Source organism: Macaca mulatta, chromosome 14 (assembly GCF_049350105.2).
Source record: "Macaca mulatta isolate MMU2019108-1 chromosome 14, T2T-MMU8v2.0, whole genome shotgun sequence".
Taxonomy (NCBI): Eukaryota; Metazoa; Chordata; class Mammalia; order Primates; family Cercopithecidae; genus Macaca; species Macaca mulatta.
Window position 1 is genome coordinate 42,003,530 of NC_133419.1, and position 7,641 is coordinate 42,011,170.

Consider the following 7,641-nt stretch of genomic DNA (forward strand, 5'->3'; position numbering starts at 1 on the left):
TCCAAGATTGCAAAATAAAAAGATCCACGTTCCTTATTTTCTACACAAAACGCGTTTTTAAAAAACTGAAAAGCGTAGGGAGCTATACATAGAAAGCAACAGTGAAAAGGGGGAGGGGTCAGGGGTGGGGGAGGAAGAGTCCCACCCCGCCTTCTCACCCTCCAGGGTCCCAAAGCCCATGAGGCTCTTTAGGGGTCTTGACATGGCAGGAGTCAGCTGTCAGCTCTAGGCTCTTCCCAGTTGGGAAGGCCCCTCTGGGGGGCAGCCAATAAGGATTTCCGTGGCATTGGGGGCTCAGTGGGGGGCTCCCAGGCTCCAGCTGGCCACAAAGAGGGAGCATGGCTTCCCCTGAGCAAGCACCGTGGCATGATGTGGTCGTTCGACCCTGGAACTGGGGATCTGGGGCAGATCCCAGGTCTCACAAGGTGCGTGTGTGTTCGCATGTACAAGCGTGTGAGAGGATATTCATGGGGGCGAGAGGGAACCAGAACAGGGGTGTTTGGGGTCTTTGCAAATGGCCACGGATGGCAGACATCGCCCTGACTGGCTGCTAGAATGGGGAGTGCTGTCTTCCCCTGCGACCAGATCGGCTGCCACCCGAGACCTGGCTGCTGCCCCTGCTGGACCAGGTGGGCATAGGCTGAAGGAAGACACCCTGTGGTCCCAGAGTCTTCGGACTGGGGGAAGGGCTGCTAGCTTGCTCCCGGCGCCCTGGCTGTAGAGTGCCCAGACCCCAAGGGGCGCCGGTTTGAGGTTTTGGCTTGCTCCTACGGAAATGGAAAGAAAGAGGATGAGGGACGAGGATACAGAGGAAGAAGAGGAGACACAGGTGGCATGAGAGGGGATCTGGAATGCTTTTGTGTTAGGAAGCCTCTGCCGCCACTGTCTGTGCCTGCAGGGCCTGGGACTCCTTAGGCTGTGGGTCCACTTTGGAGAAGTTCATCTCCAGGATGTGCAGCTGTAAGTGCCACACCTACTCTTCCTGGATAGAGAGGGAGCCCTGGAATTTCATTTCGCAGAACTTGCATTTGAGGACAAGTGTAGATGTTGCCCACGAACTTGACAAGTGATGTCAGGGTCACCAGGGAGGGGACCGGCCGGACTCGGGGTGGGGTTGCCTCACCTCCTCCAGCTTCTGCTGTAGGTCATCAGTCTCCTCACCTCCCCCGGCTGTGGAGGCATCTGGAGGACGTGCTTGTCGGCATTCGAATTTGTTGATGTTCTGCCGCTGGTGCGCTTCAGCCTTTACGGTGTCCAGCGGCCTGGCTGCCAGAGGCTGCTCACCACTGTGGGCTGCCCGGCCAGCCTCAAGCTCTGGTTCCCAGGCCCCCAGCACTGCAGCCTACCACGGCCAGGCGCCTGGGTGCCAGCTCAGGGACGGCCGCTTGTCATTGTCATGGCCATGGCTGGCACTGCGGTACTTCTTGGTGAAGGGGCAGCTGCCCTGGATGTATAACTGCGGTGGGCGCCCACCTTTTGGGATTGGTGCTTGATCCACTCGCTCAGTGTCTCGATGGGCGAACCACTGATGCGCCACTCAGTCACGTTGAACTGCCACAGGTGTTCTCGTGCGTGGCTGGCCAGAGCCTTGCGGTTTTCAAAGTAAAGTCCACACAGCTCGCAGCAGGCCTCGGTGGAGGAGTGGGAGGTCTTCTTGTGAATGGTCTTTGTCTTGAAGGGCGGTTCAGTCTGGATGTAGGTCTTGGCCTTGACCTCTGCTGGGGAGGAGGCGGTCCTCCTGCAGGGGCAGCTTGGCTGCCACTGAGCCCAGGTAGCCAGTGGCTCAGGGCTTGGCCCCAGAGATGGGAGTCAGGCTGAGCTCACAAGGAAACCTGGGCCGGCCCTGTGCCTGGTTTGCCTGACCGGCCAGACGATAGCAGCAGTGGGGACTGCACGGGCCCAGGGGCCACAGTGGGAGGCCCATCCTCAGCCAAGGCAGGGACCAGGTCTCCAGCCAGTGATTGATTCCTTCCTGATGAGGCACGGCTTGGACTTCTAGAGGATCTCTCGCAGTGTCAATGGACGAACCATGGACTGACCACTCGGTCACACCCATCTGCAGCAGGTGGGAGCACGCGTGACTAGATAGGCCCTTGCGCTTCTCAAAGAACCCGCCGCAGAACTTATAGCGATGTCGCGCACCGGCTCTGCCCGGGAAGACAGGTTCAGAGGTATCATGTCTTCCCGTGGCGCCTCCCAGGGACCCTCAGACAGGTGTAGCTCCCCATGAAAGGCCCCCGGCAGCATCTCCTGCTTGATCACCCGTATTTGTTCAGACTTCAGCTTCTTGGGCAGGGAGGGTGCAGTCAGACCTGGGAACATCTTCCGGGCCGTGGGAGGAGTAGAGGCAGTTGGTGAGTAGCCCAGGGGGCTGCCTGGTGGCGGTGGCAACTTCTTGGCCAAGGGTGAGATGTGAAGGTCCGAGGGGCTGTGGGTTTCCGGTGAGCTGCCAGGACCTGTGCCGCCCATCATCTTGGCCAGAGCTTTTGGACTTGGCCCTGGCTGGTTGGGAGGTCTGCCAGGGCGAGACTGGGTCTGTCTCTTCAGGAGCTCCCCCGCAGCCTGTCGATGGGCGAGCCGTTGACGTACCCTTCAGTCACGCCCATTTGCCTCAGGTGGGAGCCCGTGTGGCTCCAGTAGCCCTTGCGGTTCTAGAAGAACTCACCACAGAACTCACAGCAGCGGACGTCTGGTGCTGGCTCTGGGCCTGAGGTGAGGTTCAAGGGCCTCGGACTGAGGTCACTGTGCCTTTTGGGAGGCCAGCTCAGGGACAGCTCGGGGCTCTTGTCCTCAGGATTCTTAGGGGTAGAGGAGCCCGCCAGGGCCAGTGGTGTCTTTTTGAGGAGCAGAGAGCTGGGGAGGTGGGGGCGGCCCAGGCCCTTGGTCGAGAATCCGAGATGCAACTTAATGGCTTTGTTGACAGCAGGGGCATCCAAGGAGTTGGCCAGGGTAAGTAAGCTGGGACGGGGTCCCCGGAGACCACCTCCTTCAGCCAGCTGGACTTCTTAGCCAGGCCCGGGGTCAGCCCAAGGTGGGCGTCCGGCAGGCCCTTCTGCTTCATAAGCTCCTAGAGGAGGTTGATGGGTGCAACGCGCCTCTCGGACTCTGCCACTACCAGCTACTGCAGGCGGGGTCGTGCGTGGCTGGACAGGCCCTTTCAGGTCTCAAAGCAGGCGCCGCAGACCTCGCCGGTGGTCAGGCTCTGGGATCTGAGGTCCTGCAGCTCCTGTTTGCTGCCATGAGGAACCTCCAGAGCCACTTTGCTGCTCAGCCAACTGGTCACCTGCTCCAGGGCCCCAGGGACAGGCAGGGTCTTCTTAGAGAGCGAGGGAGAACTCAGGTCCATGGCCACTACTGCGTTTTCCTCAGAACCCAGGCCCAGCGCGGACAAGAGCCCGGGCCCTGGCTCCCGCCCGGCCTTCGGCCAGTCCCTGGGCTCGTCCCGCGGCGGCGGTGGCGGTGGCGGTGGCGGTGGCGGCGGCGGCGGCGGCGGCGGCGGCGGCGGCGGCGGCGGCGGCGCGGGCGGTGCTGCAGTGCCGGGGCTGGGGAGCCCTGCGGTGGGGCGCCCAGGCCGGCGCGCGCTCCCGGACAACTCCGCGCGCCGCCCCGCCGACTTGCTCCCCGCTTTTTTCCCTGGGCACTGGGTGGTGGAGGCGGCCATCTTGGCTGCGTCTTCCTTTTCTTTGAGCATCTCTGAGAGTGTTTTTTGTTCGTTTAATTTTTGTTTTTGTAGAAATAGGTAAATAATATGAGGCCAGCCAATTATTAAGGTAGAAGAAAAATAATAGAGGGGAGTTGGGTGTTCTTCGTAACTAATTAGATTTTGTTTTAAAAATGTGAAACTCGCTGCTAATTATTGTTCACACTAGAACAGAGGCATTAATACAATGATTTTCTTCTTTTCTTTTTAATTTTTATTTTTTTTTCTTTTTGAAAAGAGACAAGCTTTAGAGTTTTGTTCAATGTTAGCTTGGCTCAGGGGAAAGCCACTTTAAAAGGAATTACAATGATGAAAGGGGAAAACCGAGAACTTGACCCAGTATTTCAAAATCTTCAGCAGACAGAGGGGCAGTTGATCCCAAAGTAATTAATGTCTGCGTAATTGACAATTTTTTTTTCTTTAATTAAAGTAACCAGTAACCATTTTCTTTTTAGATTTAAGAATTTTGAAATCATATTTATAAACTATCAGGAAGTCAAAGGAGAAAGGCAGTCAGCATTGAGAACAAAAATAAGTTACCAATTTTCTTTTAAAAAATCGATAAACACAAGTATTACATATTGGATTTTTTATGAGGCTCTACCTAATAGATGAGATAGGCATAGATTTTTTATAAGTCTATGCTATGACAGCAAACATTCTTCCATGATGGGATTTCTTAAAATCCGATTAGTTCATGTTGCAAAATTCTAAGTCATTCTATTAAGGTAAAATATATAGCCCTTCATTAATTCAATAAATTATTATTTAGTGGTTACTATGTACCAAATCATTAACAAAACAATCTGCCTATTCTCATAGTGCTTAAATTATAGTGTGCAATAAAATTTTCAAAAATGCATGTTAAGTATCATAAATAGTAATAAGAGCTAAGGGGAAAAATAGAGCAGGGAAGAGGGGTGGGTGTGTTGCCATAAGACTTCTAAGTTTAAGCAGATAATTGGGAAGGCCACAAGTAAGTAGTAAGGACCTGAAGGATGTGAGGGATGAAGTTATGTAAGTATCTGTAAGATATTATTCTCGGCAGATTGAACCCTTCAAGGCAAAGACCCCGAAGCAGGAGTTTGTCTGATGATGTATAAAGGATTCCAGTGTCAGCAGAAAGAATGAGTTGAAGGGAATGCAGGAGGAGAAAATTCAGAGGAATAGTAATGAAGCCAGATCAGTGAGTCTTGTAAATCATGTAATGATTTTAACTTGAACTTTAAGGGAGGAGGAAGGCACTGAAAGGTTTAAGTGAAGTGATAATATGCTGTCACATTTTAACCGAATGACTCTGGCTACTATGTACGGAATAGGTTTTGGAGGCAAAATTGAACCAGGAAACCCAGTTAAGAGGCTATTATAATTTCTAAGGCAAGAATCTTGGTGATTTGAACTAATGAGGTGTTGGAGATGGTGAAAGTATTGAAATACACATAGATTTTAAAGGTAGAGATGGTAGAATTCAGTCAAAGACACAATTTTAGGTCTGAATAAGAGGTATTAAGAATGACTCCAAGATTCTGACCTGAGCAACAGAAAGAACACAATTACAATTAACTGTATGAAGAAGTCATATAGTCATGTAGGAGAGGCAAAATTAAGATGGAAGAAATGTCGGTAACTGAGTATTGAATATGCTAGTTTTGAGAGACCTAATAGTCATCCAAAAAGTGCATAAGCAGTTCTACATGTGGGTCTGGAATTCAGGAAATAGAACTGAGGTTGAGATATATATTCATCAGTAGATATTATATGAGATGACCTATAAACAAAATGACAGAAGAATATGAGAAAAGGTAGAATACCAAATAATATATGATGTGAAAGCACTTTTACATGGTAAGCATTTCTGCCAAACATATTATGGATATTTCTTTGATATTGAACATCAACTTGAGATTCTTGTTTATAAAAAAGCACAAATCAGAAGAAAAGCTTACAAAGAAAATAAAAATAAACTGCATACATTGCCAGTCTCTTCAATTCTCCCTTTCATTTCTAAGCTCATTGCTTATGAGTAAACTAAGACTCTAACAAGTCAAGTTACATCAAGTATCAATAAACTTCAATTTGCACTCACCATGAAGCCATTTGGTGGTTACTCTTACGTGCACCAAGCTGACTCCAGCAGCTAAGCTTGTTTCCAGTTCTATAATCAGATACTTAACCCTTTTTTTATTGGCCTTTTAAAAATAGAGATAATTTGTTTCTTGGCTCATCTCATGGAGCTGGTGTTACTGCCTGTGAGATCATGACTAAAAAGCAATTTGAATGTGTCTCTCTCACACACAAAATGTGGTATGTTTTCAAAGCAAGTTGCTAAATTTTATGGCTCAGAGTCTAAAGACAAAACTCATGACAGTCGGAGAAAAGGGAAAATATTTTCTTACCTAGAAAAGGGAGTTAAATAAACTATGGTTGTATAATGGTTGAACATTATGAACCATTTTACACCCCACATTAGATAACCTAAAAGAAATTGATAAATTTCTACACACATGCAATCTACCCAATTGAGCTATGAAGAAATGAAAAACCTAAACAAACCAATAATGAATAAGAAGCTTGAATCAGTAATAAAAATTCTGGTTGCACAAAGAGAGTGCTAGGCTTCTCTTAGAGAATTCTTTATGATAGACAATGATTTCTTAAGTATTTTCTAGGCACATGCATTTCTTAATAATGCAGACAAAATACTTAAGGACATAAAGGTTGTGGTCATTGGACTGTCACTCACCAAGAGGTCGAACCCATCTGTTATGCAGGTAATAGCATCCAGAATAGTCACACTCAGGAAATCAGAGGATAGAATGGTAGTTGCCAAGAATTGGGAGAAGAGAAAAGTAGAGAGTTGCTAATCAACAGGTACAAAGTTTCAGTTGTGGAAGATGAATAAATTCTGCCATATGACATTCCAATTACAATTAACAACACTGTATTATTTACTTAGAAATTGTTAAGAGGGTGGAGCTCATGTTTGGTGTTCTTAACACAATAAAACAAATAGGACAGGGAGGTTTAGAATGGACTATAGTAATCCCCCACCCCACCATCCCCAACCCCTCCTCAACACATTGAAAGAACAATTTTCAACTCATTTAGTTCCTTTTTTCTTGCTAGCTACTTCCATATTTCTAAATAATATGTGTACTACCATTACTCATTTTTAAAATTTAGACATTATGCATTCACTTCCTAGTGTGTTAAATGAAGATTTACCTTTCTTATATACCTTTCCTCATGACCATCCTAAGCCCCCTGAACATTTTTCTCTCTCTTTTCTGGTGTACCAATTTCATAATCTTTCATCATTATTTAATGTTTCCATTACTGTAGATAAGTATATGTTATTTACATGTATATGTTATTACAGCTGAGCTACATAGAAAAGTTTGATTATATTTCCTTTTCTGCTTAACTTCTGTACTACATGGAATTATTTATTTTGCTTCTTTTGATATTTAAAAATTTCCTTAGTTTTTACGTACTATGTCAAATGCTTTAAAAAATTTTTAATTGTTTTTAAAATTGTATGTGGGTACATAGTAGGTGTATATACTTATGAGGTACATGAGATGTTTTGATACAGCCATACAATGTGAAATAAGCACATCATGGATAATAGTGTATCCATCCCCTCAAGCATTTATCCTTTGAGTTATGAACAATCCAATTATATTCTTTAAGTTATTTCCAAATAGACAAAATACATCCCAAAGCGTCTGAAACATAGTGTCTGCTTGTAATGAAATAAGATTTTTGAATCTCGCTTTATCATCTATAAAGCATTTTATGCATTTTATCACATTTGTAGTTCACAATAGAGACACAATTTTGTAGAGCCAATTTATTTCATAGATAAGGTAACTAATCCGTAGATGGATTAAGGCAAATTGTCCAAGGTCCGTAATGAGCAAGTGACAGAAACAGTTCTG

At 46.9% G+C, this 7,641-nt stretch overlaps 1 pseudogene; it reads right to left on the reverse strand.

Annotated features, from left to right (window-relative positions):
- Positions 1-701: 701 nt before the first annotated feature.
- On the reverse strand, positions 702-3,661 carry LOC100428877 (protein Wiz pseudogene; annotated as a pseudogene).
- Between the last annotated feature and the right edge of the window lie 3,980 nt (positions 3,662-7,641).